The sequence below is a fragment of the Dendrobates tinctorius genome, unplaced genomic scaffold, assembly GCF_039654945.1.
Source record: "Dendrobates tinctorius isolate UK_male_01 unplaced genomic scaffold, ASM3965494v1 ptg000036l, whole genome shotgun sequence".
NCBI lineage: Eukaryota > Metazoa > Chordata > Amphibia > Anura > Dendrobatidae > Dendrobates > Dendrobates tinctorius.
Genome location: NW_027361704.1, coordinates 26,133,818 through 26,155,984, shown reverse-complemented (window position 1 = coordinate 26,155,984; position 22,167 = coordinate 26,133,818). Strand labels below are relative to the sequence as shown.

At 47.5% G+C, this 22,167-nt stretch overlaps 1 long non-coding RNA gene across 1 annotated transcript in view; it reads right to left on the bottom strand.

The window, feature by feature from the left end:
• Positions 1-401: 401 nt before the first annotated feature.
• LOC141087953 (uncharacterized) overlaps positions 402-22,167 on the bottom strand; it is a 48,620-nt gene continuing 26,854 nt past the window's right edge. Inside the window, exons 3-5 of the long non-coding RNA XR_012231774.1 lie at positions 1,656-1,781; positions 1,428-1,572; positions 402-1,341 (exon numbers count right to left, since the gene is read on the bottom strand). This is a non-coding gene — a long non-coding RNA (uncharacterized lncRNA). The remainder of the gene's footprint in view (positions 1,342-1,427; positions 1,573-1,655; positions 1,782-22,167) is intronic.

The window sequence follows — 22,167 nt, the reverse complement described above, 5'->3', positions numbered from 1 at the left end:
TTTTCAAAATAAAATCTGGTTTCCATTATTTTGGTAAAACTCCATGTTGGGACCCTAGTAGCACTCAAGATCCTATTAACACATAGGTAGTGTCGACATCATGACACCCTAATGTAATAATGTTCACCATCCTGGCGCCTTTATGTAAAAATGTCTCTCATCCTAAGCCCCTTCCAGTTATAATTTCCCCCATCTTGGGCACCTTCCTGGTCTAATGATCCCCATTGTGATAAAATGTCACACCTTCTGTACCCTTTTTGTTAAACTATCCCCATTCAATGTTTTCTTCCTGTAATAATGCCCCCCTCCCATCCTGGATCAGTTCCTTTTACATCATCCTCCGTTGTCATGGGTGTTTAATGTATGTTTTTTTTTTTAAACAAATTAAAATCAGCACAGAGTTTCTTTAGAAATTTTTTTTTTACTAAACATTAATTTATGTTTTATAAAAAAAACCAAAACATTAAATTACAAACAAATACCACCCAGTAGTGGGGGTGGGATGTCCAGAATGGTTGGTGGGAAGACAAGAAAGTTTTTCAAAAAGTGTGATAGTTTGGATCATAGCCATAGTTGGGATATAAGTCTTGGGATGACATTGATGAGTTGGGGGAAATATTATGGCCTGGGGTACGTGGTGTTGGTGGTCGGCCATACCCAAATCCTTCGGCAGCGTCAGGCTTGTATGCTGCCACCTGCCCAAAACGCTGCGATGCAGCTGCTGCTGGTGGTGGTGGAGGCCCACTTTGTGGATTAAAAATATTAAGAATCCTCGTCATTATAGCTGATGACGGGGGAATTGGGGATTGGACGTCTACAGTCATTAACAGTAAATTGACTACTGACATCAAAACATTCTGCCCGTTCCATGTCATGGATCGTAGGCGGACGGCTAAAAATGAGCCAAATTTGTCCAGCTCATCTTGCTTCGTTTAAGTGTCGAGCATACTGAGGGTTCGATTAGTGAGGTTTTCTAACGCACTAGTCGAAGTCTCAGTATTTGGGACCTTTTTTTGTGCCGCCCTTCTCGATGCCACGGGACGGGCAGAAGGTGCCCCCATCCTAGTGGGCCTTGACACGCCACCAGCAGAGCTACAGGCAGCGCCCAAGGCAGGAGCAGCAACACAGGACTCTGACGCCCCCTCCACCCCAGATGCCGAAGTGCCCGCTGCATAAATTGTTGCCGTTTCAGATACGGTATCTGTGAACGCTGAGGATGATGGCCTGTCCTCCGATCCGTCCGGGGATGAGAAGATATGTTCCTCCACCTCCTCTCCCAGACCCTGCTCCGGGCTATTTTGATGAGCCGGTGGTGTTTCGGCCCTGATGTTGCCATCAGTTCTGTAGAAGGAAGACAAAAGCTATATTAATTTAAGAATACTTTAAATGTTAACAAAATGAAAAAAAAATTTATATATAAAATTTACCTCCGCAAGTTCCGGCTCGTTAAAATAAATTGGAGCTGGTCAGCATATTGGACTCTACCCCTCGGAGGCGAGCTTCCGCTTGGAGGTTTGATGGACTTCAAGAAGCGGTCTGTGACAGACCTCCAGCGTTTCTTAACATCTTCCACTGAAATGAAAAAATAAAAAAAAAGGATTTTTAAAATTAAATCATTACAAAACCTGGACAAATTCAATTTATGAAATACATACTAATTATTTTTTGGCCAGCTGAATGCAGATTAGCCCACGTGGGTACAATTCTTTCACGATAGCCGGCCATACATCCCCCTTGTACTGTTCACAGGAGCAGTCCCAGATGGCCGGATATTTCTCAATCTACAATAAAGTGAAGACATTTTTTTGAAATAATTGTGTGGTCAACAATATGAATATAATATCAATATCTACATTTGCACCCATAAATTCATATATATCCACATGAAAATACACTTTCAAAACCAATATAGATATGTATGAATCCATGTACACATGTGCACACATACAACCACCCCAACACGGCTCTTTCAGCCTACTCTCCGTTACGATTACCCAAACCCTAATCCCAACCCTAACCCTAATCCCAACCCTAACCCTAATCCCAACCCTAACCCTAATCTCAACCCTAACCCTAATCCCAACTCCAACAATAATCCAAAGCCAAACCATAATTTTAAATTGTTATTTTTAATTCAAATTAGGATTTGGGATGGGATTACGGTTAATGATTTGCATAGAGTTGGGATTTGTATATATATTTTTTTCTGGCAGGGGGGGTTAAAAATGGGGAATATATATATATACATATATTTTTTTTCTGGCAGGGGGGTTAAAAATGGGGAATATATAAATATATTTGTTTTTTTTCTGGCAGGGGGGGTTAAAAATGTTAAAAATGGGAAATATATATATATATATTTTATTTTTTTCTGGCGGGGGGGTTAAAAATGGGGAATGTATATATATTTTTTTTTATTTTTTTATGGCGGGGGTTAAAAATGGGGAATATATATATATATATATTTTTTTTTCTGGCGGGGGGGTTAAAAATGGGGAATATATATATATTTTTTTTCTGGCGCGGGGGTTAAAAATGGGAATATATATATATATTTTTTTTTTCTGGTGGGGGGGTTAAAAATGGGGACTATACAGTACTGCTTCAGAAAGGTCCGCACCCTTTCTGGACCGAAACGTTGCACTGAATGGGCACATAGCCTGATGGGCTGAATAAAAACATCATCAGCAAAAGTGGAAACTGAGAGACTCATTGCTAAGGAAAGTAAAAAAAAACCCAAACTATTCTTTAATTATATAAACAGTAAAAAGATTAAAATTGATGGTGTCGGCCCTTTAAAGAACAATGAGGGTGAAATCATAGAGAGCGATGTGGGAAAAGCAAATATTTTAAATAATTTTTTCTCAACAGTGTTCACACAGGAAAAGGATTTGCCAGGGGAAATGCAGAGTGATAATGTAAACTTCCCATTAAGTATTACCTGCCTAACCCAGGAAGAAGTGTAGAACCGCCTTAGTAAGATTAAAATTGACAAATCACCAGGCCCTGATTTCATTCAACCTCGGGTATTAAGGGAGTTAAGTAATGTGATAGACAGGCCTCTATTCCGTATATTTAAAGACTCTATAGAAACAGGGTCTGTTCCTTTTGATTGGCGGCAAGCAAATGTAGTACCAATATTCAAAAAGGGGTGTAAAAGGGAACCTGGAAACTATAGGCCGGTAAGCTTAACATCTGTTGTGGGTAAAATTTTTGAAGGGTTTCTTAGGGATACCATTATGGAATATCTCAATGTTAATAAATGTTTAACTCCATATCAACATGGATTTATGACGGATCGCTCCTGTCAAACTAACCTGATCAGCTTCTATGAGGTTGTAAGCTCTCAAATGGACCAAGGAGAATCATTGGATGTCATTTATCTCGACTTCTCTAAAGCATTTGACACTGTCCCACATAAAAGATTGGTAAGTAAGATGAGAAAGCTTGGGCAAGGGGAAAATGTGTGTAGATGGGTAGGTAGCTGGCTTAGTGATAGAAAACAAAGAGTGGTTATTAATGGGGCATACTCAGATTGGGCCAGGGTTACTAGTGGGGTACCACAGGGTTCTGTATTGGGCCCCCTACTATTTAATATATTTATTAATGACCTAGTGGATAGCTTACACAGTAAAATATCAGTATTTGCAGATGATACAAAACTATGTAAGGTAGTTAACACAAAGGAGGACAGTTTGCAACTACAGACAGATTTGAGTAAATTGGAGAATTGAGCTGAAAAATGGCAAATGAGGTTTAACACAGATAAGTGTAAGGTTATGCACATGGGAAGGAGAAACAGATGCTACAATTACTTACTAAATGGGAAACTGCTGGGGAAATCAGAGATGGAAAAAGACTTAGGCATCTTAGTCAATAAGAAGCTAAATTGGAGTGCCCAGTGTCAGGCAGCTGCAACCAAAGCAAATAGGGTCATGGGATGCATTAGAAGAGGTCTGGGGACACGAGATGAAAACATAATTCTCCTTCTGTACAAATCACTTGTCAGACCACACTTGGAGTATTGTGTGCAATTTTGGACGCCGGTGCTCAAGAAAGACATTACTGAACTTGAAAGGCTTCAAAGGCGGGCTACTAAAATGATAAATGGAGTTGGTTCACTACAATACCCAGAAAGGTTATCAAAATTAGTTCTATTTACTCTAGAAAAGAGAAGACTTAGGGGAGACTTAATATATATGTACAAGTATATCAGAGGGCAATACAAGTATATCAGAGGGCAATACAGGAATTTTTTTCCCTATGGAGAAAATTGGCTTCTACTCTGTGGGTTTTTTGCCTTCCCCAGGATCAACAATGCAGAACAGCAGCACTAAAAATAGGCTGAACTAGATGGACATAAGGTCTTCCTCCAGCCTTCAAAACTATGTTACTATGTTATGTTACTATCATATTGTATGTTCCAAGGCATGCTGCTTTCAATTTTTGATGGATACTTCTAAGGTTTGGTATATGCCTGGGAGCGCGCACCCCCTTTTCTCTTTTCTCTTTTTGTGCTGCTTTTTCATTTTTTCAGAATATACAGTATATATATATATATATATATATATATATATAATTTTTTTCTGGTGGGGGGTTAAAAATGGGGAATATATCTAATATATAAAGCTCAAGTGTGTGTATGTATGTGTGTATGTCCGGGATTGGCATCCGCACCGTCGCAGCTACAGCCACAAAAATGGCACAGTCACACGTCTGGACCCCAACCAAGAGTGTCCTAGGCTATGTTGTGAGCCGAAATTTTAACCCCGCACGTTCCATTTCACCAAACAATTTTGCCCCTATCTACATAATGGGTAAAAAGTGTGTGTGTATCAAGCCCCGCCCCGCGTTATGATGTCATAATGGTTGCCATGGCGACGCTGATATCAACATAGGTTGCAAGCCCCGCCGCTCATTATGATGCCATAATGGTTGACTATGGGATGGAGGATGTGTGATGGGTATATGGGCACTGGACTATGGGATGGAGGATATGTATGACGGGTATATGGGCACGGGACTATGGGATGGAGGATGTGTGATGGGTATATGGGCACTGGACTATGGGATGGAGGATATGTATGACAGGTATATGGACACGGGACTATGGGATGGCAGATATGTATGATGGGTATATGGGCACGGGACTATGGGATGGAGGATATGTATGATGGGTATATGGGCATGGGACTATGAGATGAAGGATGTGTGATGGGTATATAGGCGCTCGACTATGGGATGGCGAATATGTATGATGGGTATATGGGCATGGGACTATGGGATGGAGGATGTGTGATGGGTATATGGGTATGGGACTATGGGATGGAGGATGTGTGATGAGTATATGGGCACTCGACTATGGGATGGAGGATATGTATGATGGGTATATGGGCACGGGCCTATGGGATTGTGGATATGTATGATGGGCATATGGGCACGGGACTATGGGATGGAGGATAATTATAATTTGCTATAACTAACCACAGTTAGTTACTATGCCTGGGCAGCGCCGGGCTCTTCAGCTAGTATCAAATACAACACATTACAATGCATGAAACAATGGGGGACAGCACATTACATTACCATCACAGTATATATGTACATTGCGCTGTGCATAGCAACCAAAGGAGGGGAGGCACATGACGTACAGAGTCACCCCTTTCAGGGAGTCGGGGATTAGGCGATGCAATAAGTATGTGTGGTGTAATGACCACTGTGTCCACTACGGGGCGCTGTGTGGATGTCCCAAGAGAATGGATGAGTGGCAGAATCCTGAAGGATAGTTATGTATCTCAAAGTGGGTGGCTTTGAGATGGAGACTTGTGTATGTGTGACCAGCAATATCATTGCTGAGGTGTTTCTAAGTGTAAGGGAGAAGTCTTCAGGTAACTAGAGAGATGGGCGGGTTCTGGTTACCTACAAACCCACCCAGGGGTGTGTCTGATAACGCATAGGCGTTATCAGACACACCCCTGGGTGGGTTTGTAGGTAAATGGCTATGTGAGTATGTGAAGGACCTGTGATGAGGTCATAGCCACGTGACCCGGTGGGCGTGGCTACAGACCATATATGGTGGCCAGGGTAGGTCACATGGAGTGAATGCTGGGACCTGATTGGTCCAGTTTGGAAGGTCCCATGAGGAGAAGGATCTCCTGGCTAACAGCCTGTGGAGCGGCTGTGTGAGCATTGGCGATGTGTGCCTGAGAGCTCCCTGGAGGGAACTAACGTATACGATGGTGAAACCGCATAAGGAACCCTGACGGGTGAGATAATGATGACGCTGAATAGCCTATATAATGGACGCTATGCTGATATGAACTTTGTGGTGCTTCCTTTGGTTTATGCTGAATAATAAACCTCATGGACTGATATGGTTTTATGGAAAACCCGTACCAGATGTGATTTATTTGCTGCCAAGCGAGTGTCCCCCAACCTTGAATGACAGCGCTACCTCACAATTGGTGGAGAAGGTTATGGGCAGTGGTGTAGCCTTGTCGCTGGGAGCAACGGATAAGGACTGCAAAATTCGGTGGCAAAGAGCAACGCTGAGCCAGGAGGGCTGACGGTTGTGGAAGCCATGTGATGTGCTGCTGACCGGCCACGTGTGAGCAGAGCCTGTGACGGCCTGCAAGTGGGGAAGCCACTGTCCAGCTGTGGTTCTGGAAACCATGGGGCGGCCTAGTGAGTAAGGCACTGTCTGGATCGGTGAGCCCAGTGCGGCTGCTTCCTCAGGAGAAAGAGACTGGTAATTGCTAGTGTGCCTCTGCAGAGAAGAGGTACCCGAGGACCTGTGTGGGCCACACAGGAGAAACGGACTGGTGTTCGTGCGGTACTGACCTGGGTCAATGAGTAAAACAGTGACCCGTGTGGCCAACACAGGTATCGGACAGATGTTCGTGTGGTACTGACCTGGGTCAGTGAGGAAGACAGTGTACCTGGAGGGTTCAGTGAGGAAAGGTCCTGGAGGGTCAGCCCTGGGAGCAGAGTCGGATCCCAGGAGCACGTGGTGTGACCTTGGACCTGGTGAGGCGCGAGTGTTGGGCAGTCTCAGGCGGAGACAGATGTCCTGAAGAGCACCCGCCGAGCCCCTGGACCTGGTGAGGCCGGTGTGTGGGGAGACCCTGGGAGGAGGGTCGCTCCCTGAATCGCACCCGATGCGCCCTGTGTGTTGGACGGTCTCAGGTGGAGACAGGAGCGTCCTGAATAGCACACAGTCAGGACACGTGAGTTTTTGAGTTTTTTGTGGTGTGTTTTTTCTTCTTTTTTCCCGACTCAGCCTGCGGTGGCTCAGTGGGAGTCAAGAAGGTGACAAGCGGCTTGATGTGGCTCAGTGGGGTCACGAAGGTGATAAGTGGCTTCCGGTGGATCGGCGGGTCCACGAAGACGGCGCAGCAGGAGCTGCAGTGACTCCAGCCGCTGTGTGTGTGAACAGAAGCCGGTGGTGCCGGTGATCGGTGACAGCAGGCGCTGTGGTGGTGCCAGCAAGGACTTGTCTGGTATCGTAAGAGACATAAACTGTGTGGTGTGAACTGTGGTCTGAGAAAACCGGTATAATAGACATGGGGAGATCGTGAAAGGGGGTGGAGTCCCAAAATGGGGCGGTGACCCAAATCGGGGAGGTTGTCCAAAAAGGGGTGGAGTCCCAAATTGGGGTGGTAACCAAAAAAAGGAGTGGAGTCCCAAAAGGGGGTGGAGTCCCAAATTGGGGTGGTAACCAAAAAAGGGGTGGAGTCTCAGAAGGAGGAGGTAACCCAAATTGGAGTGGTGGTCCAGAAAGGGGCCGAGTGTGAAGAAATGGCAGCATTGGTTGGCTCAGTGGGTATGTCTGGGAAACCGCAGTGTTCATGTATGTCATTTCCAGAATGTGGGATATTCTTTCCGAGTGATGACTGGCCGCAAGTGTGTACTGTGATGCTGCACTGGGAAGGAATCTCGGGACGGTTGGACTCAAAGTGTCAGGTGACTCTGGTAGGAACTCCTCTCACTTTCTGTCTGACTGAGAAAATGGTCCAGGTTCGCTGTGCACATTGGGTCACAGTGAACTATGCGGTAGACAGAATAATGTTTGAGGGGCTTGGAGGCAGTGAGTGCCAAGGGGGCAGTATACCATTAGAACTTACTGTATGCCTTGGAGTGGGGCCAGGACTTTGTCAGGTTTGATGATATATGCCACAAGGGTGGAGACGTTCCTACTGTTGGACTAACCAATGCGAAGACGCTGATGCCTCCTAATGTGGACAGGCCAGACGTAGGGGCGACCAGAGAAAGAGTTGCGTCAGATGAATTTACTGACCTGACGTCACCTGAAGGGTACCACAGTGTGAATGAGAATGGTGTGGTAAACAAAAAGAGCGGAGCTGACACACGGATAGAGTGTGTCTTGGGGGTTCATCGTACGATGTGGTGTGATTGTGACGTGTTGTTGCCAGTAGCCACCACTAGGACAGAATCTAGAGCTGTGCTGACTGAAACTCATGACAAAATTGACGCTGGCCTGGTTGATAAAACGGCTGGAGTGTTCGCATGGTTAATGGGTAACTGGAAGGATTGCTCGGCAGGTCGGGGTGACTCAGACTCTGGGGGTGACTGTGGCTCTGAGAGAGACAGGGAGCACAGACTAAAGGAGCTAGAGAAAGAAGTCTCTGAGCTCAAAGGTCACATGGAAACGTGGCAAGGAGTGAATAAGGCCCTCAGAGAAGAGGTGGATGAACATGTTAAACGAGAAAGCGTCCTGAGACAAACGGCCGAGCACAGGGTCGAGGAGCTCGAGAAAGAAGTCTTGGAGCTCAGAGGTCTCCTGTCCACCTGGCAAAGTGTGAACAAGAACCTCAAGGAAGAGATGGAGTAACTCAGAGGAGTAGTTAACAGTCTTCTGCGGGAGAAATTGGACGAAGACTTACCGCGGGTGAGCGTGAGTGATAATAAGACAGAACTGCCAGTAGCCATAGTGGCCAAGGGTCATGAAGTGATCCAACCGTGTGAAGTTGATGAGTTAAGAACTGAAGAAGACAGTCACCCGGTCGGGTCAACTGTAGTGAGGGAAGTGTCCGTGGTAAGGCCAGAGCCTCCTGGCCTGGAAGAGAGCAAGACCACGTCCTTCAAGACTGTGATTGACGTTCCAGAAGACATGCAAGACGCCTGTGCGGAGGAAGGTGTACATGAGGCTTTCAAAGAGGCGGTCAAGGCGTGTGAGGTGCACTGGGCACCTGAGACTAGGTAGTTAGTGATAATATCCGCCATAGAAGATACAGCAAACCGGGTAGCTGTCCTGAAAGAGATGGATTTGCAGTGTCTCCACATCAAACAGTTGGTCAGGCAGAGTAATGTGAAAGCTGCTCGATGCCTGGAGTTAGCCAGGGAGGCTATGGATCAGCTGGGTTTGTGGAAAGACGTGGTTCCGGAACCCAAAGCTATGATTGGGAGAATCATTGGAAGATCCGGGAAGGTGATGCAAGACCTCGTGAATATCTCTGGTGTCGTGAGGGTGAGGATCCCTCCTGATGATGAAGACCAGGTATCCAGTGAAGTGGGTAGAATTCCCATCATAGTGGTTGGCTCCGCGGAGAGCCTGAGAGACTTTCGGATGCTCGTAGAGTATCGAGTGGGGTACCTGCAAGAGATTGAGCAGTTGAGGCAGGACCGTCGGCGAATTAAGAAATACGGAATACCAGGTGGCGGCCGCCTCCAACCCAAGATGTAAGGACCCGAAGGGTTCCTCCAAGTAGTGATATGGCAGGTGGCCGAAGAATGTCAGCAAGTGGCAGTTCGACGGGCTGTGCGAGGCTGAGAGACCGCAGTTCCTGTGAGACGCTGAATGCGTCAGACTCAGGCCAGACAGTAGGACCAATTAAGACTGATGACTAGTGTTGAGCGATACCACCCAATACTGAAAAATATCGTATCGGAATGGATCGGCCGATCTAAAAAAAGTATCGGGTATCGCCGATTCCGATCCCGGAGGTCCCATTCAAGTCAATGGAACAGAAATATCGGAATTAAAAAAAACCCCTTTCTTTCCCTGTTGGTTAATTCTACATGGAGAAAAACAACTAATAATAATGTAGAATGTATTATGGGAGGTGTAGGAGACATTAAAGCCATAGAGGTTTAGCCCAATCAAATGGAATCGCAGTATTTTTTTTTTTTTTTTAAAGACGTTCGTAGTTACAAAGATATTGACTATGATAAAGTCTTTAATTTTTTGTCAGATATGTATGTTTCACTACTTCCATGCTCTTCACCTTCTTTTTTACTTCTCCCACACTTTCTCCTTCATCATCTTCAGCAGCAGCAGTATCTTCTTCTTCTTCTTTTATTCTTCTTCTTTTATTCTTCTTCTTTTATTCTTCTTCTTTTATTCTTATTCTTTTATTCTTCTTCATATTCTACTTCTTCATCTTCTTCCTATTCTTCTTCATCATATTCTTATTTGTGTCAGGCATTCCTGTAGTTGTTATCTATAAAAGTTTGAAGATTACACCTTCCGTTCAGCCTGTCACAAAAGATTTACAACAGGATTTGTCCGCACATTCAGTTTGGCCTGCAGCAGCAGGCCTTTTCCAGGGGCACCACGAGGAGGAACGGACTCACCCCCATACACTGCTTAGTCTTCTTCTGCTTAAAAATTAGATAATATCATTTGCTCTGATTGTTAGTCTTATGCTTCATGTTCATCTGCTTTTGGTTTTTATGCTTCTTGGTCTTCTGTCTCTTGTTGTTCTGCATCTTGGTGGTTGTCTTCCTGTTCTTTGTCCTCTTGGTCATCTTCTTCAGGGTCATCTTTTAGGTATTCTTCTGTGTGGTCTTCAGGGTCATTGTCAGGGAGATCCAGAGTGAGAATCAAAAACCATTTCCACAAGCTTGAACTTGGAAAAGTAGCAGAAGGTACAAGAAGGCTGAGGAACTGCCGAGAACTAGCTGACGGTACTGGAACCCGGAGGGGCAGCAGAATGAACAAGAGCCAATGGCACAACCATGGACCAGCTGACGTTGCTGGAACACGGTTACTAAGCAGGAGGTACCTGTGCTCCAAAGCACTACCAAGGACCAGCAGACATTGCTGGAACTTGGATACCAAGAAGGAGGCACCTAGGCCAAAGGCACTGCCGAGAACCAGCTGACGGTGCTGGAACCCGTATGGGTGGCAGAAGCTGCAAGAGCAAATGACACTAGCGAGGACCAGCTGACGGTGCTGGAACCCAGTGGGGCAGCAGAAGGAACAAGAGCCAATGGGAGAACCGTGGACCAGCTGACGGAACCCGCAGCCCACATAGGAAGCACCAAAACTGCAGGCACCATAGACTCGGCTAACCCGACCGCAACACGACAGGACAACGTATCGGTGGCAAAGTGACGTTGACACTACCCGGAAACAGCAGGCGTGCTGGAACCAGGCTGGGCAGGAGGGAGTGCCCGTGCCAAAGACACTGCCGAGAACCAGCTGATGGTGCTGGAACCCGGATGGGTAGCATTAGCTACAAGAGTCAATGGAACTACCGAGAACCAGCTGACGGTGCTGGAACCTGGAGGGGCAGCAGAAGGAACAACAGCCAATGGCACAACCGTGGACCAGCTGACGGTGCTGGAACACGGTTACTAAGCAGGAGGTACCTGTGCTCCAAAGCACTACCAAGGACCAGCAGACGTTGCTGGAACTCGGATACCGAGAAGGAGGCACCTACCCGTATGGGTAGCAGAAGCTGCAAGAGCAAATGACACTAGCGAGGACCAGCTGACGGTGCTGGAACCCGGTGGGGCAGCAGAAGGAGCAAGAGCCAATGGGAGAACCGTGGACCAGCTGACGGTGCTGTAACACGGTTTCTAAGCAGGAGGTACCTGTGCTACAAAGCACTACCAAGGACCAGCAGACGTTGCTGGAACTCGGATACCAAGAAGGAGGCACCTAGGCCAAAGGCTCTGCCGAGAACCAGCTGACGGTGCTGGAACCCAGATGGGTAGCAGAAGGTACCCATGAAAAACAAAGTTGCAAGGCCGCGAGCCGGCCGCAGTTACCGAAACCCACAGTCCTACAGGGGGTGCTTGTCCTATTGGCACTACGGAACCAGCCTTTATTACCAGAACCCGCAGCCCACATAGGAAGCACTGAAACTGCAGGCACCATAGACTCGTCTAACCCGACCGCAACACGACAGGACAACGTATCAGTGGCAAAGTGACGTTGACACTACCCGGAAACAGCAGGCGTGCTGGAACCAGGCTGGGCAGGAGGGAGTGCCCGTGCCAAAGACACTTCCGAGAACCAGCTTACGGTGCTGGAACCCGGATGGGTAGCATTAGCTACAAGAGTAAATGGAACTACCGAGAACCAGCTGACGGTGCTGGAACCCGGAGGGGCAGCAGAAGGAACAACAGCCAATGGGACAACCGTGGACCAGCTGACGGTGCTAGAAAAGGGTTTCTAAGCAGGAGGTACCTGTGCTCCAAAGCACTACCAAGGACCAGCAGACGTTGCAAGAACTCTGATACCAAGAAGGAGGCACCTAGGCCAAAGGCACTGCCGAGAACCAGCTGACGGTGCTGGAACCCGGAGGGGCAGCAAAGGGAACAAGAGCCAATGGCACAACTGTGGACCAGCTGACGATGCTGGAACACGGTTTCTAAGCAGGAGGTACCTGTGCTAAAAAACACTACCAAGGACCAGCAGACATTGCTGGAACTCGGATACCATGAAGGAGGCACCTAGGCCAAAGGCTCTGCCGAAAAACAGCTGACGTTGCTGGAACCTGGCTGGGCAGGAGGGAGTACCCGTGGCAAACACACTTCTGAGCAGCAACATGCGATGTTGAAGCCCAGGGGTCAATCAGGCAGCAGGCTGAGGCCAACTTGGAGCGAGTTTTATATTGTTTGTACACAACTACTGATTGTAACCGTGATCCACTTTGGCCTCTGGCTCTACTGTCTCTAGTATTTCCCCTGGCCTCCAACCACGGCAATTGCTGCTCTGCAGAGTTGTCTGCACAATCCACACTTGTTCCTGAGTTACTGGGGCTCAGTCACGTCAGTTGATCCCCTGATGTGTGTCCGGCAAGGTGTCCTGCTCTGTCCACATTCCCACAACTATTAATGGGAATGGGGACAGAGCAGGAGACATTGCCGGACACACCACAGGGGATCAACTGACGTGACTGAGCCCCAGTAACACAGGAACAAGTGTGGATTGTGCAGACGGCACATCAGAGCAGCGACTGGCGGGGTTGGAGGCCAGGGGAAATACTAGAGACAGTACAGCCAGAGGCCTAAGTGGACTACGGTTAAAAGTCAGTAGTAGTGTGATGTTGGAGGCAGCAGGAGACTTTGCCATCTGCACAGCAGGGGAACAGCTGGCGTTACTGAACCCCACAGACACAGGAGCGAGTGTTTCTATCTGTGCGGATGGCACTTCCAAGCTACAACTGGCTGTGTTGAAGCCCAGGATCAATGCTCCGAGCGGGCTGAGGCCTACTTGGAGCAAGTGGAAAATAACATGTAGTGTGATGTTGGAGGCAGCAGGAGACTTTGCCATCCGCACAGCAGGGGAACAGCTGGCATTACTGAACCCCACTGACACAGGAGCTAGTGTGTGTTTCTCTGTTAAGATGGGACTTCTGAACACCAACTGGCATTGTTGGAGCCCAGGATGAGGCATGGAGTTGGCGGAGGCCAACTTGCAGCACGTTTTATAGAGGTTGTAGACTACTACTGATTGTAACCGTGCTCCACTTAGGCCTCTGGCTCCACTGTCTCTAGTATTTCTCTGGCCTCCAACCCCGCCAGTGACAGCTCTGAAATGGCGTCAGCACAATCTACACTTGTTCCTGTGTTACTTGGCCTCAGTCCCGTCAGTTGATCCCCCGATGTGTGTCCGTGTCACACTACTAGTAATGGGAATGTGGACAGAGCAGGAGACATTGCCGGACACACATCAGGGGATCAACTGACGTGACTGAGGCCAAGTAACACAGGAACAAGTGTGGATTGTGCTGACGCCACTTCTGAGCTGTCACTGGCGGGGTTGGAGGCCAGGGGAAATACTAGAGACAGTGGGGCCAGAGGCCTAAGTGGAGCAGGGTTAAAAATCAGTAGTAGTTTGAATGTGGATGGAGCAGGAGACTTTTCCGTCCACACAGCAGGGGAGCAGCTGGCATTACTGAACCCCACTAACACAGGAGCTAGTGTTTCTATCTGTGCAGATGGCATTTCCAGGCTACAACTGGCTGTTTGTAGCCCAGGATCAATGCTCCGAGCAGGCTGAGGCCTACTTGGAGCGAGGAGAAAATGCGTTGTAGTGTGAGTTTGGAGGCAGCTGGAGACTTTGCCGTCCACACAGCAGGGGAACAGCTGGGCGTTACTGAACCCCACTAACATAGGAGCGAGTTTTTATATCTGTGTGGACGGCACTTCCAGGCTACAACTGGCTGTGTTGTAGCCCAGGATGAAGCATGCAGCAGGCGGAGGACAACTTGCAGCTGGTTTTATAGAGGTTGTAGACTACTAATGATTGTCACCGTGCTTCACTATGGCCTCCGGCTACACTGTCTCTAGTATTTCCCCTGGCCAACAGCCACGCCAGTTACAGCTGTGAAGTGGCGTCTGCACAATCCACACTTGTTCCTGTGTAACTGTGGCTCAGTCCCGTCTGTTGATCCCCTCATGTGTGTCTGGCAAGCTCTCCTGCTCAGTCCTCATTCACACTACTAGTAATGTGAATGTGGACAGAGCAGGAGACCTTGCCGGACACACATCAGGGGATCAACTGACGGGACTGAGCCACAGTAACTCAGGAACAAGTGTGGATTGTGCAGACGCTAGGGATGGGCGAATCTACTCGTTAGGACTCGTTACTCTGCGAGTAGTAGGGGACTCGCAGGAGTCGGTACTCTGCGAGTTTCCAAGCGATTACTCGCACAGTAACGAGTCCAATACAAATCAATGGCAATCCTAGTTTTTTCAGAGTTTAATTCAAGCAATCCTAGTTTCTTAGCGATTTTGTGTCCCCCTGCTGACACAAAATCGCTAAGAAACTAGAATTGCTTGTATTAAACTCTGAAAAAAAAAAAAAAAATAGGAGTCTTAGCGATTTTGTGTCCCCCTGCTGACTAGTGTTGAGCTTTCCGATTGGCTGCCGAAATGACGTCATCATGATGCGCTGTCTGTGCGCATCACGATGCGCCGTCAGTTCGGGCCTTCGGGGGGGGGGGTTGTGCCGACTGTCCGGGGGTCTGTACCGGCCTGCCGGTGGTCTGTGCAGGCTCCGGTGGTCTGTGCCGGCCTGCCGGGGGGCTGTGCCGGCCTGCCGGTGGTCTATGCAGGCTCCGGTGGTCTGTGCCGGCCTGCCGGGGGGCTGTGCCTGCCTGCCGGGGGGCTGTGCAGGCTCCGGGGGTCTGTGCAGGCATCGTCCGATGGGACTACAAGTCCCATCGGGCGATGCCTGCTACCATGACAGTGATTGACACATTAACCAATGATGGGACAGTAGTAGTCCCATCATCCGGCTAATGTGTTGAATGTAAGAAAAAAAAAAAAAAATTACATGCTACATACATGCTACATACATACAACATGCATACTACATATATACTACATGCAACATACATACTACATACTACATGCATGCAACATACATACTACATACATACTACATATACTACATGTAACATACATACTACATATATACTACATGCTACATACATACTACATACATACTACATACATACTACATATACTACATGTAACATACATACTACATATATACTACATGCTACATACATACTACATACATACTACATACATACTACATATACTACATGTAACATACTACATATATACTACATGCTACATACATGCAACATACATGCTACATACTACATGCATACTACATACATACTACATACAACATATATACTACATATATACTATATATACTACATGTAACATACATACTACATATATACTACATGCAACATACATACTACATACATGCTACATGCATACTACATACATACACTACATGCATGCAACATGCATACTACATATATACTGCATATATACTACATGCATGCAACATACATATATACTACATACAATACATACATATAGACATACAGTACATATAACATAGAGTACATACTTACCGTCACTTGTCACTTTGATCCCCGAAGCCATGGTCACCTGAGGGTTAAATATCAAAATAAAAAACACCAATATACTTACCCCGATCCGCAGAAGTCCACGAGGGTCCCACGTCGATCTTGCGTGGAGAACAGCAGCATCAGCTGATGCTACCGTTCTCTACCAGCTCCAGGAATACAATGACGGAAGGTAGGTATCCTTCCGCACTGTATTCCTCCACCACTGTAAAAAAAAGTCCCTAGTCTCACTTTATGCCATTGCTGCATGGGAAATTCCCATGCAGCAATGGCATAAAGTGAGACTAGGGACTTTTTTTTTTTTTTTTTTTAAAGTGGTGGAGGAATACAGTGCGGAAGGATACCTACCTTCCGTCATTGTATTCCTGGAGCTGGTAGAGAATGGTAGCATCAGCTGATGCTGCTGTTCTCCACGCAAGATGGACGTGGGACCCTCGTGGACTTCTGCGGATCGGGGTAAGTATATTGGTGTTTTTTTATTTTGATATTTAACCCTCAGGTGACAATGGCTTCGGGAATCAAAGTGACAAGTGACGGTAAGTATGTACTCTATGTTATATGTACTGTATGTCTATATGTATGTATTGTATGTAGTATATATGTATGTTGTATGCATGTAGTATATATGCAGTATATATGTAGTATGCATCTTGCATGCATGTGGTATGTATGTAGCATGTATGTAGTATGTATGTAGTATGTATGTAGCATGTAGTATATATGTATGTTACATGTAGTATATATGTTGTATGTATGTAGTATGCATGTAGTATGTAGCATGAATGTTGCATGTATGTAGCATGTAGTATATATGTAGTATGTATGTTACATGTAGTATATATAGTATATATGTTGTATGTATGTAGTATGTATGTAGTATGCATATAGTATGTAGTATGTATGTAGTATGTATGTTGCATGTATGTAGTATGTACGTTGCATGTATGTAGCATGTAGTGTGTATGTATGTAGCATGTAGTATATATAGTATACACTCACTGGCCACTTTATTAGGTACACCATGCTAGTAAGGGGTTGGACCCCCTTTTGCCTTCAGAACTGCCTCAATTCTTCGTGGCAGAGATTCAACAAGGTGCTGGAAGCATTCCTCAGAGATTTTGGACCATATTGACATGATGGCATCACACAGTTGGCGCAGATTTGTCGGCTGCACATCCCTGATGCGAATCTCCCGTTCCACCACATCCCAAAGATGCTCTATTGGATTGAGATCTGGTGACTGAGGAGGCCATTTGAGTACAGTAAACTCATTGTCATATTCAAGAAACCAATCTGAGATGATTCGAGCTTTATGACATGGCGCATTATCCTGCTGAAAGTAGCCATCAGATGTTGGGTACATTGTGGTCATAAAGGGATGGACATGGTCAGCAACAATACTCAGGTAGGCTGTGGCGTTGCAACGATGCTCAATTGGTACCAAGGGGCCCAAAGAGTGCCCAGAAAAAATTCCCCACACCATGACACCACCACCACCAGCCTGAACCGTTGATACAAGGCAGGATGGATCCATGCTTTCATGTTGTTTACCCCAAATTCTGACCCTACCATCCGAATGTCGCAGCAGAAATCGAGACTCATCAGACCAGGCAACGTTTTTCCAATCTTCTACTGTCCAATTTCGATGAGCTTGTGCAAATTGTAGCCTCAGTTTCCTGTTCTTAGCTGAGAGGAGTGGTACCCAGTGTGGTCTTCTGCTGCTGTAGCCCATCTGCCTCAAAGTTCGACGCACTGTGTGTTCAGAGATGCTCTTCTGCCTACCTTGGTTGTAACGGGTGGCAATTTGAGTCACTGTTGCCTTTCTATCAGCTCGAACCAGTCTGCCCATTCTCCTCTGACCTCTGGCATCAACATGGCATTTCCGGCCACAGAACTGCCGCTCACTGGATTTTTTTTCTTTTTCGGACCATTCTCTGTAAACCCTAGAGATGGTTGTGCGTGAAAATCCCAGTAGATCAGCAGTTTCTGAAATTCTCAGACCAGCCCTTCTGGCACCAACAATCATGCCACGTTCAAAGGCACTCAAATCACCTTTCTTCCCCATACTGATGCTCGGTTTGAACTGCAGGAGATTGTCTTGACCATGTCTACATGCCTAAATGCACTGAGTTGCCGCCATGTGATTGGCTGATTAGAAATTAAGTCTTAACACACAGTTGGACAGGTGTACCTAATAAAGTGGCCAGTGAGTGTATATGTAGTATATATGTTGTATGTATGTAGCATGTATGTAGTATGTATGTTGCATGTATGTAGCATGTATGTAGTATGTTGCATGTATGTAGCATGTAGAGTGTATGTATGTTACATGTAGTATATGTAGTATATATGTTGTATGTAGTATGTATGTAGTATGCATGTAGTATGCAGCATGTATGTAGTATGTATGTTGCATGTATGTAGCATGTAGTATATATGTAGTATGTATGTTACATGTAGTATATATAGTATATATGTAGTATGCATGTTGCATGCATGTAGTATATATGTTGTATGTTGCATGCATGTAGTATGTATGTAGTATGCAGCATGTATGTAGTATGTATGTTGCATGTAGTATATATGTAGTATGTATGTTACATGTAGTATATATGTAGTATGTATGTTGCATGTAGTATATATGTAGTATGCATGTTGTATGTATGTAGCATGTAATTTTTTTATTTTTTTTTTTACATTCAACACATTAGCCGGATGATGGGACTACTACTGTCCCATCGTTGGCTAATGTGTCAATCACTGTCATGGTAGCAGGCATCGCCCGATGGGACTTGTAGTCCCATCGGACGATGCCTGCACAGACCACCGGAGCCTGCACAGACCACCGGAGCCTGCACAGCCCCCCGGCAGGCCGGCACAGACCACCGGAGCCTGCACAGACCACCGGAGCCTGCACAGCCCCCCGGCAGGCCGGCACAGCCCCCCGGCAGGCCGGCACAGACCACCGGAGCCTGCACAGCCCCCCTGGCAGGCCGGCACAGACCACCGGCGCCTGCACAGCCCCTCGGCAGGCCGGCACAGACCACCGGAGCCTGCACAGACCACCGGCAGGCCGGCACAGACCACCGGCAGGCCGGTACAGACCCCCGGACAGTCGGCACAGCCCCCTCGAAGGCCCAAACTGACGGCGCATCATGATGCGCACAGACAGCGCATCATGATGACGTCATTTCGGCAGCCAATCGGAAAGCTCAACACTAGTCAGCAGGGGGACACAAAATCGCTAAGACTCCTATTTTTTTTTTTTTCAGAGTTTAATACAAGCAATTCTAGTTTCTTAGCGATTTTGTGTCAGCAGGGGGACACAAAATCGCTAAGAAACTAGAATTGCTTGTAGTAATATCTCTCTCTCTCTCTCGCCAGCACAGGAATCGCTGCAATACTCGCATCCCCATTCATTAACATTGGACTCGCTAGACTCGCAACGAGTAGCGAGTTTCCGTCTCGGACTCGTTACAGTCTAGCGATTCCGAGTATTTCAGGATTCGCCCATCCCTAGCAGACGCCACTTCACAGCTGTAACTGGCGTGGTTGTTGGCCAGGGGAAATACTAGAGACAGTGGAGCCAGAGGCCTAAGTTGACCAAAGTTACAAATCTGTAGTAGTTTGCATGTGGAGGCAGCAGGAGACATTGCCGTCTACACAGCAGGGGAACAGCTGTAATTACTGAACCCCACTGACACAGGAGCTAGAGTGTTTTTCTCTGCGGAGACGGCACTTCTGAACACTAACTGGCATTGTTGGAGCCCACGATGAGGCATGGAGCAGGCTGAGGCCTGATGGTGTTGGCATGTGGAGGCAGCAGGAGACTTTGCCGTCTACACAGCAGGGGAACAGCTGGCATTACTGAACCCCCCAGTGACACAGGAGCTAGTGTGTTTTTCTCTGCGGAGATGGCACTTCTGAACACCAACTGGCGTTGCTGGAGCCCAGGATCAAGCATGGAGCAGGCTGAGGCCTGCTGTTTTTTGAATGTGGAGGCAGCAGGAGACATTGCCGTCCACACAGCAGCGGAACAGCTGACATTACTGAACCCCACTAACACAGGAGCTAGTGTGTTTTTCTCTGTGAAGACGGCACTTCTGAACACCAACTGGCGTTGTTGGAGCCCAGGATGAGGCATGGAGCAGGCTGAGGCCTGATGGTGTTGGCATGTGGAGGCAGCAGGAGACTTTGCCGTCTACACAGCAGGGGAACAGCTGGCATTACTGAACCCCACTAACACAGGAGCTAGTGTGTTTTTCTCTGTGAAGACGGCACTTCTGAACACCAACTGACGTTGTTGGAGCCCAGGATGAGGCATGGAGCAGGCTGAGGCCTGCTGTTTTTTGAATGTGGAGGCAGCAGGAGACATTGCCGTCCACACAGCAGCGGAACAGCTGACGTTACTGAACCCCACTAACACAGGAGCTAGTGTGTTTTTCTCTGTGAAGACGGCACTTCTGAACACCAACTGGCGTTGTTGGAGCCCAGGATGAGGCATGGAGCAGGCTGAGGCCTGATGGTGTTGGCATGTGGAGGCAGCAGGAGACTTTGCCATCTACACAGCAGGGGAACAGCTGGCATTACTGAACCCCACTAACACAGGAGCTAGTGTGTTTTTCTCTGTGAAGACGGCACTTCTGAACACCAGCTGACGTTGTTGTAGCCCAGGATGAGGCATGGAACAGGCTGAGGCCTGCTGTTTTTTGAATGTGGAGGCAGCAGGAGACATTGCCGTCCACACAGCAGGGGAACAGCTGACGTTACTGAACCCCACTAACACAGTAGCTAGTGTTTTTTTCTGTGAAGACGGCACTTCTGAACACCAACTGACGTTGTTGGAGCCCAGGATGAGGCATGGAGCAGGCTGAGGCCTGCTGTTTTTTGAATGTGGAGGCAGCAGGAGACATTGCCGTCCACACAGCAGGGGAACAGCTGACGTTACTGAACCCCACTAACACAGGAGCTAGTGTGTTTTTCTCTGTGAAGACGGCACTTCTGAACACCAACTGACGTTATTGGAGCCCAGGATGAGGCATGGAGCAGGCTGAGGCCTGCTGTTTTTTGAATGTGGAGGCAGCAGGAGACATTGCTATCCACACAGCAGGGGAACAGCTGACGTTACTGACCCCCACTAACACAGGAGCTAGTGTGTTTTTCTCTGTGAAGACGGCACTTCTGAACACCAACTGGCGTTGTTAGAGCCCAGGATGAGGCATGGAGCAGGCTGAGGCCTGATTGTGTTGGCATGTGGAGGCAGCAGGAGACCTTGTCGTCTACACAGCAGGGGAACAGCTGGCATTACTGAACCCCACTAACACAGGAGCTAGTGTGTTTTTCTCTGCGGAGACGGCACTTCTGAACACCAACTGGCGTTGTTGGAGCCCAGGATCAAGCATGGAGCAGGCTGAGGCCTGCTGTTTTTTGAATGTGGAGGCAGCAGGAGACATTGCCGTCCACACAGCAGGGGAACAGCTGACGTTACTGAACCCCACTAACACAGGAGCTAGTGTGTTTTTCTCTGTGAAGACGGCACTTCTGAACACCAACTGACGTTGTTGGAGCCCACTATGAGGCATGGAGCAGGCTGAGGCCTGATGGTGTTGGCATGTGGAGGCAGCAGGAGACTTTGCCGTCTACACAGCAGGGGAACAGCTGGCGATACTGAACCCCACTAACACAGTAGCTAGTGTGTGTTTCTCTGCAAAGACGGCACTTCTGAACACCAACTGACGTTGTTGGAGCCCAGGATGAGGCATGGAGCTGGCTGAGGCCAACCTGCAGCACGTTTTATAGAGGTAGTAGACTACAACTGATTGTAACCGTGCTCCACTATGGCCTCCGGCTCCACTGTCTCTAGTATTTCCCCTGGCCTCCAACCCCGCCAGTGACAGCTCCTAAGTGGCGTCAGCATAATCCACACTTGTTCCTGTGTTACTTGGGCTCAGTCCTGTCAGTTGATCCCCTGATGTGTGTCCAGCAAGGTCTTCTGCTCTGTCCTCATTCACACTACTAG